The following is a 13,513-nucleotide window of genomic DNA, read 5'->3' on the forward strand; positions in this document are numbered from 1 at the left end:
GTCTGTGCAGAAGCACGTGGGGCTGGAAACATGGAAACTTTCCGAAATCGCGTTAAGGATTGCTCTGGGTCTGCCCCCATCCCTGTCCCTGCTTTCCAGGCCACCACTTCAGGATGAGCCTGTGTCATGCCTAACCAACCGGTGTGTCCTCCCATGCAAGTGTGGATGCTGCTGGGGATCAATGAGCAAACGCGCATCCCACCCCAGCAACCAGCTCTTCAACAGGGTCCTCACATAACATAATGCCTGTGTCCATAATTTCCTTTGCTGCAGAGATAAAGGCTCCCCACCCTTCTGATGGGGCTAGACCTGGCTGCAGTTGCCCCTCAGAACGCAAGGAAGTATTTATCTGATTAAAGGAAACCTTTTTCCCATTATTTGTCAGCAATTTGAGTCAGTCCTTCAGCAGAGGGCAAGAACAGCACCCTCGTAAGAAGAGAGGACTCCTATTCTTTCTCAGGGCAGGCAGCAAGCCTCTGCGACCTGAGCACAGCCTGCTCTTGCAAGAGGAACCAGGCCCTTGGCTAGGGCTTTGTCCTGATGGCCAACAATTACTTTATGCGTTCCGGCTCAGTGCAGAGGGGCTATTCTGAAAGAGAGTTCTGCTTCAGATTCCATTAACCATGGATGGTAGCTCTGTAAGAGCAGCAAAAAGCTCCCCACCATTGACAGACGTACACTCAGCACCTCTTGTGCTTATCACATAACTCTAACAGAGATGGGAATTTCCCCCAAAAAACATACTGTGACAGTGACAAGGATGAAATCAGGCACTGGCGACCTATGGTAAAGTACAGCTCAGTGAAACAGAATTACCACCGACCCAAAACCTGCAAATAAACCCTAAAAAGAATTCCCTGGCACTCTGGCTGGACACCCGCAGGCAGCACACCCGCAGCCCTGGCTGTGGTCTGCAGACCGCACGGTGAGAAGGTGCTGAATCTGCCTTTGGCCTGACCTGCCCAGGCTCTGTGGGGACAGCCGGGGCCAACGCAGAGCTGGGTACAGGCTGGCTGGTGTTTGTGGGGTGGGAAGTTTCAAACCATGAACAGAGACTCTGAGGAGGAACTGAAAGAGCCACCTTGGCCACCCCAGGAGATAGATGCCTCCACCTGGCACAGCAAAGACCAGGGTTCAGGCTGCTCCTCATCTCACAGTCATTCTCATTCCTGCTCTGATGTGTTCAACCTGGTCTCTCCTTGATCTGTTCCAGCTACTCTCACCTTCCTCTCTGCCTCCCCCCTGCCTGACCCCCAGCCCCTCATCACCAGCTCTCATTTCCAGTTGTGCCTGATGTCTTCTGATCAACTCACACCTTCGGTCATACTGCCCTAAACCAGGGTCTGCCAGGCCACCACTGTCCTCGCAAGGTCAGAGGGAAGCTTGGAAAGAGGGACTACATCCTCCCGTCCCTGAGAATCCAAAGGATGAATCTTCCCAGATGTAGCCTGTGCTGCCCACCTTCCAGCTGGGATGGTCCCTCTCCACAGACACGCACCCTCTCAGAGGCAGCTCCTGCTCTGCTGAGGCTGGGACAAGGGAGGCCAGATGCTGGGAAGGTGGGTGCAAAGCTAGAGCGCAGGAAGAATGCAATGGTAGAGACAGAAAAAGGGAAGGCAATTCAATTTTCAGAGGCTGTCCCACCAATTCAGCTCAGAGAGACGATAAGAAACCCATTTCCAGCGATAGGCACCCTAATCCCCAGCCATCCTGCATTTCCATTTCCGAGAGGCGCTATTTCCAACAGGGAGGCATTTTCCCATCTAGGTTTGCTAGAAGGAACAGCAGTGGATTAAATACCAATTTTTCCAGCACTATTTAACTCCTTCGGTGCCTACTCCTGCCACTTACGCAAGCGCTGGAGGTCCAGGGCAAGGGAATGGCTGCTGCGCTGTGCCCCAGGCAGGAGAACAGAGCTGGCTTTTCCCTCACAGGCTCTTCCCAGTGGCCTGCAGCCTGAAGAGACAGGGAAGAGAGGAAAAACTGAAATGCATCAGCAGCGCAGGCAGAGCGGCTTAGATCAGGAATTTATTATTGCTCAAGGCTCGACCCTGAGACTCAACTGTGGGATAAAAGTAATGCAGTAAAGCTTACATCCAGCGACAAAACCATTAGACAGGTCCAAAGCGCTGCAAGACTGACTTAAAACTGCATTTGCAAGAACACAGGCCCACAGAGAAAGAAGGAAGCCAGCCACACAGTGATGGCCATGGCCCACATCTCCACAATGTTATTAGCAATGGCAATCTTACAAGAGCCACCTAACTTCCAGCATCACGCAGGACTCCTCCTGCCACTGGGAAGCCACTAAGCTATGGCATTCCTTGGATGCCAGCAGAGCCTTTCCCCAAATGCCTGTAGCCAGCCCTCTGTGCTTCTACAACGCATCCCAGCCCTCTCCCTCGTTCCACTGCCCTCTGTGCTGAGGATGTCCATTTATCCCGGTTTCCTGATGTCAGGGCTCCCACCCACTATCTGAATTGGTCCTTCAGGCAGCTGAAGGGCCCAAGACTCCCAGCCCTGGCTCCTGTAGCACAGCCGATTGCCCTGGTATCCATGCCACAGAGCAGCTCCCTCCCTCCTCCCAGACATCAAAGTCTCCCCGCAGTGCAGGAATAAAGCTCAAACATTCCAACTTAGCCCGTCCAAACCCCTCCCTTGACCCCTGCTATGAACCGAACCGGGGAGTTTTGCTTGCAGGAGGGAGCACTCTGTAGTCAGAGCTCTCCCCCCGCGATGCACAGCTCCAGCACCAACCACAACGGTCCATTCATCACCCACTAAACAAATGGAGATTTAAGGGCTCATGGCCCTAAAACACAGAAAACAATTCCCTGTGCGTTTTAACGGGGCTGTAATTTATTGGATGAGAAATGATGAACGGAGCAGCAGGGGGCTGGGCCCAGCGCGGGGAGCGCTGATGCAGTGGAAGCCAAAGAGGGATGCAGAGCTGAGGGGCGAGTCTGGGAAAGCTCCCAGGACTGTTCATTGTTGGGGCTGGGGGAACCCCACCATCTACAAAGACCAATTCCCCTCCCACGCCTTGCTACCCCCCCCTATTCGATGTAGGATTTGTAGCAGAGGCTTCTGTAAGAAACATCCAGGTGAGGAAGAAGAGAGTTGAGCACGGTGCCAGCTGTGCCTGCCCTGTGCTCCTCAGAGCCACGCCGTTCTGCAGCCCTTGCTGGTGGTTTTGCAGATTCAAGGCACAAGCAAGAAATGCAAAAAGAAAATGCTTCATCCCTGGGGGAAGAGGAGCACCTGGTGGAAAGACAGAGAGTAAACACGAGCATTACCTCTCCTCCCCCATGTAATCTCCCCACTCTGGAGTTTGAGCTGCATTCAGCAGTAATTGAAACCAGGCTCTTTAACACAGGTGCCAATTACTGCCTGTTAATGCAAGGAGCTCTGATAGATAAAGCAATTACCCAGCTCTGCGAGGCTGGCAAGCACAAGATGAGATGGTAGGGCTACTTATGCTAGCGTGGGGCTTGCAGGGCAGCTCTGTGCCCCAGCAAACCCTCCTGCAGTGCCAGACAGGGCAAGTGCTTGCCCTCTAGCTGCATACCCCCCACACCTTCACACGAGCTAGCAACGTGCCCTTGCCACAAAGAAGGGTAATGACATCCTGGGGTGGATTAGGGAAAGTAGGGCCAGCAGGTCAAGGGAGGTGATCCTTGTCCTTTATCCAGCACTGGTGAGGCCACACCTGGAGTGATGTGTCCAGTGCTGGGCTCCCGAGTACAAAAGAGTCATGGAGATACCGGAGCAAGCCCAGCAAAGGGCCACAAAGACTATGAAGGGACTGGAACACCTCCCGTATGAGGAAAGGCTGACAGAGCTGGGACTGTTCATCCTGGAGAAGAGAAGGCTCAGGGGGGGAACTTGTCAATGTATATAATACCTGAAGGGAGGGTGAAAAGAGGATGAAGCAAGGCTCTTTTCACTGGTGCCCAGTGATAGAAGCAGAGGCAATGGGAATAACCTGAAACACGGAAGGTTCCCTCTGAACACCTCACTTCTTCCCTGCAAGGGTGACTGAGCAATGGCACAGGTTGCCCAGAGAGGTTGTGAAGTCTCCAGCCTTGGAGATATTCAAAAGCCATCTGGACATGGTCCTGGGCAACCACCTCTAGGCGGCTCTGCTTGAGCAGGGGGTCAGACAAGATGACCTCCAGAGGTCCCTTCAAGCCTCAGCCATTCTGTGATTGTGATCTCTAACTATCCACATCCCTTGTTTTCTGTGCCCAGTTTCTCCACCCTTCTTGGCCAGCTGCCTTTCCCCCCCACTTCTCCGCTCAAAGCCCTGCCTTTGTTCACCTTTCTGGGAGTGACGCGGCAGTGAGGAAGGTGGCTGATCCAGGGGTAGCGTCATGATGATGGGGAGAAGACAACGGTAGGTGCAATTCCCAACAAAAACCTGCTGCCCCTTGGTCTTTTACCCTCCAGTAACTGCTGGCCTGGAGGGACAATGCCTTGGGAGAACCTCAGTGGGTGATGACAAGAGGGTTGACCTACCTGGGCCAGCATCAAATAGAGGGGAAATTAGTGTTTCATCGACGACATCAGAGTCTTTTTTACTCTACACAGAGCACCCTTTGCCTCCTGTATACCCTCAGGATGGGCCGGTGGCAAGCTCAGAGGCGTGGATGGGGAGCAAGGAGTGGGAGGAGGCTGGCAAGGTTCCCTCTGCATCATGCTGCGAGTCAGATATGGTGCCCACATCTCTAAAAGGATTTTGAAAAAAAACAGAGGATGCACAGAATAATTACAGATGTGATTTGGAGGCTGGAGAAAACACTTGCCAGGGACAGAATGAAAGAGTTCAGTCTGTTATCTCACCAAAAAGGGAGCCTGAGAGGCGATTTGACTATAAGCACTTCACAGAGAAAAAATACTTGGTGTGAAAGAGCTCTTTGCTAATAAAGGAGGCTGGAGCCTGTAGTCAAGCAAAGTGTGAATAGGAAACACAGCACTGGGCCACGCTACCTGAGAAGTGCCATCTGCTCTGCCTCCTCCCATCCTCCACCCTGTCATGGAAGATATATCAGCTGAGAGACACTGGGTTCGTTACATGCAAATCAGAGTAATGGTATTTCTTACTTGGAGTTACAGAGGGCCCTTAGATAAATGAATGGTTCCTTCAGGCCTCAAAAATCCATGAAATTGCAGGCACAAGCTATAGACAGTACTGCATAAGGAGGGACCCTCGATGCCTGCAAGAAACAGGGAGTTCTCCATCTCCTCAGGATCTGCAGAGGCCAAGAAGAGGTTAGAAGAGGTTCAGGACCTGCTGTACATAACCCAACACTTGGGAGTAGTCCCTGCCTGCAGAGCTCACTAGCAAGACCAGCCTGCGCCCGTCTCACACTTTGGATAACCACCAGCCCCGCTAGCACAGCGATGGAGCCGTGCACTGTATGCAGCCAAGACTTCCCATTTCAGTCCTGGCTCCAATGTCACCAGCCCGAACTTACCAAAAATTGCAAGTCAAATCCTCCAAAACCACATGAAGTTTCTAAAACTATGCCTGTTTTCTTTCCTTCCTAGGGGACTTAGACCCTTCAAGATCATTGGGATCTCTAGAGCCTGTTTTTCCCCACAACCCAGTTTCTAGATCTTCATTCCTGACCTACCTCAAAGGTGAGACTCTCTGTGGAGACCAAACTCCAGCACCTGGGGTTGAATGGTATCACTGAGGACTCACGAGCAGGCTGCAGTTCCTCCCTCTGGGGGAAAACCCCCTGCAGTGCCCGTGCCAAGGCAGCAGACTGAAACACGTACTGGGGCACCCTAGGGCTCTGCCCATGCGCCTCCAGGAGCATCTTTGGCTCTCCCTCTCTTCATCTGAGAAGAATCTGGGCATCTTGGTAGACGGCACATTGAACATTGTGCGCACTGGCAGCAAAGGCAGCTAGCAGCTCCCGCACTGTATCAGAGGAACACAGCCTCAAGGCTGCTCAAGGGGAGTAACTATCCCTTTATGCCAGTGCTTGTTAGTCCCCATGAAGTAATACTGCACGCAGTTTCTGCCGCCAATAAAGGAAAGACACAGACAAATTAGTGGGAGTTCGGTAAAGGACCACCAAGGTACTCGGGGCTTGAAGCACTTGTCCTGTAAGGAAAAGCAGAGGGAGGGAGGCTTGTTCAGCTTGGAGAAGAGACGGTTTTAGGGGGACCTCATAACAATCTCTCAGTACCTACAAGGAAGTTATTTGAGAAGACAGAGCCAGACTCTTATCCGTGGTGCTCAGTGGGAGGATGAGATGATGGGCATAACTATACAGACATGTTCAGACTAGATAAGGAAAATCCTCTTCCTCATGAGGACAGTCAAGCATTGAAGTGGGGGTCCAGAGAGCCTATACAGTTTCCCACCTTGGAGGTTTTCAAGACCTGACTGAATGAAGCCCTGAGCAACCAGGTCTGATCTCACAGTTGACCCTGCCTATGTAGAGAACTCCTGAGGTCCCTTCCCACCTTCCTATGATCTCTAACTCAACAGAGGAGAAGAAAGAGTATCTTAGCTCCAAACTCACAGGGCAGGATGTGGCATGGTGTCAGCTGCCTGCATCAGCTACGCAGCCCCCTCCCAACACACACTCCGCTGCCCTCCCAGACCCTGCCATCCAGGACAACTGAACACTTGCTTCCCCGCTCCTATACTTTCAGAGTTTAAGAAGCTCCTGCTTGGCCAAGGCTGATCCATCTCATCTTCTGACACAGAGGGAGAATTCAAGGCTGCAAGCAAAGTGCTGTGCAGCACATCGTCTCCAACACCTGGCACCAGCTCCACCTCGTTCTCCCTGGGGAGTTCCACTGAAGACCTTCAACAGCTAGAAACAAAGCAGCAGCTCCACAGGACGAGGGACATTAACATCTTCCAGCTCCCTTTATACAGTGAATTATGTCCACACGGTCTGTGCAGGGTGGCGGAGGAGGTGCTGAAACATGAGGTTAGAAGAATTACTGGGCTGAGACCAGGAGAGCGGCTCTTAGCACGTTCATGACGATGGCTCCAATTAGTGCAATTACAGGGCTTGGCTGCATCTTCCTGCTTGTGATTTTCATTAACAATCGCATGGTCAATTCCGCTACTTTTCCCTGGGCCAGCAGCCAGAAGCTGGCAGCAGCCTCTGCTGCTGGCAAGGTGCAGAGGAAGGGCAGGTACAGACTGCTCCCCGGGGAGGGCAGGCTGGCAACAGCGGCCCAGCCAGGCATTCACACCTCCCGGCTCCTGGCGGCACCACCACCGCTCGGGAGAAGGGAGGCGAGAGGAACAGCCACCTATCCCGTTGGAAGAGCAGACTCCTCACAGGAGGCTTCACTGCGCTCAGCACAGCTGGTCCCTCAGCAGGACACACCACCACCACCGCCACCCCTCCGAGCCCCAGACACAGCTCCGTTTTGGCTGCATCACCTCTCCTAATGCAAAGCAAGACAAACAGTTCACACCCCCAAAATACGACTCCCCAGGCAACTGCAGGACACAGAACCCTTCAGATTAGCATGACTCCAGAAAAGTGAGCTATTTCCAAGTACAGGGTGCAGCGAGGAGCAAAGGTGCTTTCAACTTCCTTGGACTGCAGAGACACAAGGCTGTGAACATCTGAACCTGCATACCCCAGTGATGGAAAAAAAAAAAAGAAAAAAAGAGCACAGACGTATGGAGTTAGGGGCAATTATTTGCCACGGCAAAGGTCGCAGATGAACATGAGCCCTTTACAGCCTTCCAGACGTCTGCACCCCGAGCTCCCCTCTCCCCACCTCACTAGGCACCAACCACAAACCACGTAATAAAAGAATCATAGAATTGTTAGGGTTGGAAGGGACCTTAAAGATCACCTAGTTCCAACCCCCCTGCCATGGGCAGGGACACCTCCCACTAGATCAGGCTGCTCAAAGCCTCATCCAGCCTGGCCTTACAAACTTCCAGGGATGGGGATTCCACCACCTCTCTGGGCAACCTGTTCCAGTGTCTCACCACCCTCACGATGAAGAACTTCTTCCTAACATCCAGTCTGAATCGACCCATCTCTAGTTTTGATCCATTCCCTCTAGTCCTACCATTACCCGACTTCCTAAAAAGTCCCTGACCGGCTTTCTCATAGGCCCCCTTAAGATACTGGTAGGCCACTAGAAGGTCTCCTCGGAGCCTTCTCTTCTCCAGACTGAACAACGCCAACTCTCTCAGTCTGTCCTCATAGGAGAGGTGCCCCAGCCCTCTGATCATCCTCGTGGCCCTTCTCTGGACGCTTTCCAGCACGTCCATATCTTTCTTGTAGTAGGGACTCCAGAATTGCTCAGCTACAGAGATGCTCAGCTGAAAGAAGAAAGGGAGCACAGCTTGAGGCAGCCCTGCTGCTGGGCACCAGGCCCCGTGCTGCCGCTCTGCCGCGCTACTCCCGTGTGGTTTGGAGCCAGGCTGGCTTCCCCACAGTAGGTTTGCTGACGATACCTTGTTTGCCGGGCAGAGGACCGGAGGAACGCAGAGGGCTTTACAGGGACACTCTCTCCTTGCCCTCAGGATGTTAACTGTATTGAAATTTCAGCAGGAAGCCAAGCATCTGTTCTTCAAATAAAGAGGTCTCCCAGGGGAATGGGTAGGGGGGCAAAATCAGCACACATATAAACACCTGGTCTTACAGGCAAGAGCAGAGTTTGCAGAAGGAGTGCAGCACCTCTGAGACTCATTCAGCTTTGCTTCCGCTGGTTAATTAATTCAAACACTATCAATATTCAATGACAGCCCGCTATTTCCTTCGTACGGCCGTGCGTCAGTGTGCGTGCGTGGGTCTGCACAGCAGGAACACGCGGGTGTGCGCTCCCCCCAGCAAAGGGGCTGGTGTGCCTGTGCTGCTGCGGGCACACGCGGGACCCCCCCACGCTGCGGCGCTCAGGAGCGGTTCCACGTGTTCAGCCTTCGCGCTCGTCCTTTGAGGAAGGGGAGGCAGAACCAAACTGAGCCACACGATGATTGACTGCACAGAAAAATGTTTCTCCCATCCCCTACAGCGGCCCCTGACTTGGGGCTCATCAGAAAACAGGCTGCACGACCAACGAGCTTCCTCACCCCTCTCAGAAGACCGCGGAGACCACACTGCGGCGCGCACAAAGGGACCTCTTAAAGGCAGGAGGCCTCACAGCCCTGCGCCTGCACGCAGGGCGAGGTTTGCGCAGCGTTTCCAGCCCCAAGCCCACTGCATCGATCCAAGTCTGAAACAGCTCCAGCAATGACAAGATGCCTTGACTACCTTCTGCACGAGGCCAGAGAGCTGCACAGCCACCCGGGGTTATTTCCAGAGGCAAACAGGATCCTACTGGTACTCCCAGCTCCCACTCCCATCCCCTCCGGACACCCATCCTGTCTCCTCAGTAGACTCCAACTCTCTCTCTTCATGCCTAGAGCCTGCACTTCACTGCTATCACTACAAGATTGTGCCTTCTCATTTTCTTTGTGCCATTGCTGCAGCACTCCTGCTTCCTCCTTTAAGTCCTTCATCCTTGCCCCTTTTTCTCTTTCTGGCATTTTCAGCGCACAGTAGGGTTTTTTCCTTGTATGAAAGAGGGTGGGCAGGGGTTCTTTCTTCTTTTCATTAAATGTTAGTGCCCATTCAAGTGAGACGGACAGCGTTCAACAGACAAGCTGTGCTGATTCTTTAACACTCTGCTGCGCTGCCCCGCACCAGCATGCAGTCCCCCCTCACCCCTCCTCAGCTTGCCCACAACTCCGCCATGTTCCCCAGAAGCCACCCAGCACCCTAGTCCTGCTCCTGAGCGAGCCCACCTCCAGATGTAAGGTGACTCAGCTTGAAGGCAGGACTACAATCTCAGCAAAAGTGAGGATGAGGCCCACCAACCTCCTTCATAGACCTATCCCAGGAATCGACCCTAGGAGGCAGGTAGCGACCTCTCAGCTAGGACATATCCCCTTGATCCCTGAGGCTTCTGGGGAGGAGAGCCAGGGAATATGCGGACAGAAAGGAGACCTTCACCATGCCACAGTGGAATTGCCTAGAGAGGAACACTGCCCGTTTTCCCAAAGACTCACAAAGCTTTTACCCCTTCCTTCTTGCCAGTTCCAGCATGGACCCCTGCCAAAGACTTTTGACTTTGCTCACTAGCTGAGCCTGCGAAATCAGGCACTCCTAACTTGCAAGCAATCAAGATTTGTTCCAAGAGCTCCAGGGCAGAGCTGGAGTACGGAGACTCCTCAGGCCATCAGGGGGTCAGAGTCCCAGGAAGGGGGCGCGCAGGAGAGCATCAGGCCCTTCAAACGGAAGAGCATCCCTAAGCAGCTTCATGGTGGATTCAAAGGGGCTCTCCTGTGGCTCTCCGTACAGCCAGTGCTTCCACCTTGTTTCTAAAACATTTCTTGCTGAGAGCACATACTAAAGCAGCCAAGAAGAGAGTGCTCTGCCCTGCACCACATGACCCTCTCCAGCAGAAGTCCTCACCAGGTGACCCTCAGAGCCAACACAGCTGCGCCCTGGTGAAGCTCCGGAGTACAGAGGAGCCTTGCAGACGCAGCAGTCGGTGAAAGTAAAAGCAGAGTGGAACAAGCAGCAGGGAAGGTCATAAAGTGATAGGAAAGCATTCATCACAGACAATTTATCCCTAACTTGTTGCCTGTCCAAATGTAGGGAATGGAAGTGCTTCTGGAAGGCTCAGAGGTGCAATGGGTAGGGGAAGAGAGCCGAGAAAGACAGCTCTGGCCAAGAGGAGAGCCGTGCCTCACTGCTTTAAAGTCAATCTTCGACCGTTTCACCAAAGTACCAACACCACTTCCCCGTTTTGTCATCCCTGTCTCACCTCCGCATCTCCTTTAATCACAGCCTTGACATTTGTGAGGGAGAACTGGTCTCGGGTCACTGAGAGTGGTGAGTTCCACTCACCACAAGTCGCAGGATTTGCCCATCCTCCATCACGGTGCTCCCGCTGAAGGAGCGATGCAGAGCGGACAGACACAGGGGCTGTGGGTGAGCCAATGCCAAGCGAGCAGATCTTGGATGAAGAACAGCACCGCTGGCAGAGGGGCTGTGGGGAACATACACACTGTGCTCCCTCCCTTGCAAAGTTACGGCTCTCACCAGACGCTGTTACAAAAGCAAGATAAACCCACAAACAATAGGATCCTTTCATTTTCCTTTTACGTTTCCCAGGCAACACCAAGCACTCAACAGCAGTTTAGAGTGCAACAGCCCCCTATGTTTGGTCAGTTAATGGCAGGAAGATGAAGAGACTTAAGCAGAGCTGCTCGCTGCTTATTGTTTGGTAACCCCAGTCAGGCAGCTGCAGCAATGACATTTATACCCAACACTACGCTGATTTTAAATGCAAACTTCTATGTTGGAGCTCTGAAACTCCAGTGAAGGACGTGCGTTTCCATTCTTAAATTACAGATCTACAGCTACCCCTGCACACATGGCTGGGAGCGCGTGACAGCACCATGAAGGTAGGTGCACATAGAGCTCAGCAGGAATGTTCCAGGCTAGAGAAAGCAATTTAGATCCAGGCCTGTTACTCAGACTAACATGCTGATGCGCAGATGCTAAAAGAACCCCCAGCTGCAGCAGAGAGGCCTCAGTACACCCGCAGCTGGTCAAGCTGCACAGGTCCTGATAGGACTCCAAGAAAATCCTTTCTTCAACCAAAGACGACCCCTGGTCAAAGACGACCCCTGCCAAAGCATGGGGTCTTTAATGGCTATGTCTTTAACGCATAGCTGGGCACATATGTTTAACATTCCTGCTGGGCACATGGTTTTGTTAGCATTCCTGCTTTGGTCACTTGTGGAATGAGGTGCTGAAGGGTAAACAGTGTCTATTCTCACCTCTTTGTAGCATGCTTGGGTGGCCCATGAGCCTTCACCTCACAGAGACCTGACCCAAGGCTAGTACACAGATGTGTACTCTGCTCATCACACAGTTCCTGATCTAGCCGTTCAAGTAGAAGGTAAAGGAACTGCGAATCAGTGGCTAAATCATAGGCAAGGTGACTTATAGACTCTTAGCACTCAAAGACTCACAAAACTATCAGGGCCCAAGAAGAAATTGCATTTTCCAATTATGCCAACCCAGGGGCTTGTGCCTTCTCCCTCTGATGAGTTATCATGCAAATTTTTCCATGCCTCAAATGACGCTTCTCTTACCTTTAATCTCTGAAAAGAGCAAAATTTTACTGAACAAGGAAACAGACATCTACCTAGCCTCGCTGGAAGCAGGCAGCTGGCCACCGTCCAGGGCAGGGGGCAGAACTAACCGCTTGGCCCAAGAGTGAGTGACAGTGCCGCATGCCTCACCAAAAAGTTGTGTCTAGATCAGAAATGCAGAGTGTGGACACTAGGTTCTAGGGCATCCCCTCTATCTTAAAGGGGAAAGGGGACTGGAAGCAAGAGACTACTGGGCTCCACAGTTCACAAGCGCTTGCATTGGCACAATCAAATTTCATCTTCAAGCCCCGTATGTGGTATAAATCCTGGCCTGTGAACAAAGTCACCTTTACCTTGGATTTACAGGGACCTGAGATCCCAGCCCGAGAGTTACACCGCAGAAGGATGCCTGAGGTTCAGCTCCAGGAGGGTGGGAAGTGAAATGCAAAGAGCAGCTGCAGTATCGCTAAACGCAGATCTCGTGCAGAAAGCATCACTGCCCCACATCAAGTACGGAGTATTTAGTGCTTGGGGCTTACACCTATCGCTGGGGTAAACAGCGTGAACCCTGCTGGAAGCATCACAAGTCCCAGCTATTGGAAAATCCAGCTAGGGACAGACCAAGCCATTCTCAGCTCCAGGTATCCTACTTGAGGCTCAAGATCCCTTGGTGTGCCAGCCCAGCCGGGAACTGCTGGTTCAGTAGCTTTACGTGAGGTAGTTGCACCACCTGCTGTCTGCTCTGAAGCAAGTTACCAGTGTCTATTAGAACATCATTAAAGATCATTATTAACAAAACTTTTCTTCTTCAGAACTAGTTTTTTGCAGGACATGCTCTTGATTCATCTTGAGTCATCAAGAAAGACTTCATATCTGAAAACTATGACGCAAGATCAACAGTGGGACAGTCTAGCCAAAACGGTTCAGGTTCTCAAACAGAATATGAGAAGTTCACTTTAATACCCAGGTCCTCTCAGGAGCGAGACTGCACTGCTATCCCTTTGGGAAGTGCTCTCAAGTTATTTCCACTCCAAAAACTCCAAAAGCTAGTCTTGAACAAAACTTTCAAAGAGGTGAAAATTCTGACATGCAAAAAACCAGCCACCTGCCCAACGCCACTTGTGGCTTAGCAGGAAAGAAAAAGACACGTCTTAAATCCCGCACCATTCCACTTTCCTGGATGAGGCAGCAGCACTAACTGATGCAATCCAATGGGGGCAAAGCGGTAAGATTCCTACAAAAAGCCACGATACCAAAAGTCGTCTTAGGATACGGTGTCTTGTTCACACATGAAGGCTGATGAGTCAGCCCTCTCTCTTGGCTGGCACAAGTATGACAGGTTACAGGAAGATGCCCCTAGCT

Source organism: Larus michahellis, chromosome 12 (assembly GCF_964199755.1).
Source record: "Larus michahellis chromosome 12, bLarMic1.1, whole genome shotgun sequence".
NCBI classification, from domain to species: Eukaryota; Metazoa; Chordata; class Aves; order Charadriiformes; family Laridae; genus Larus; species Larus michahellis.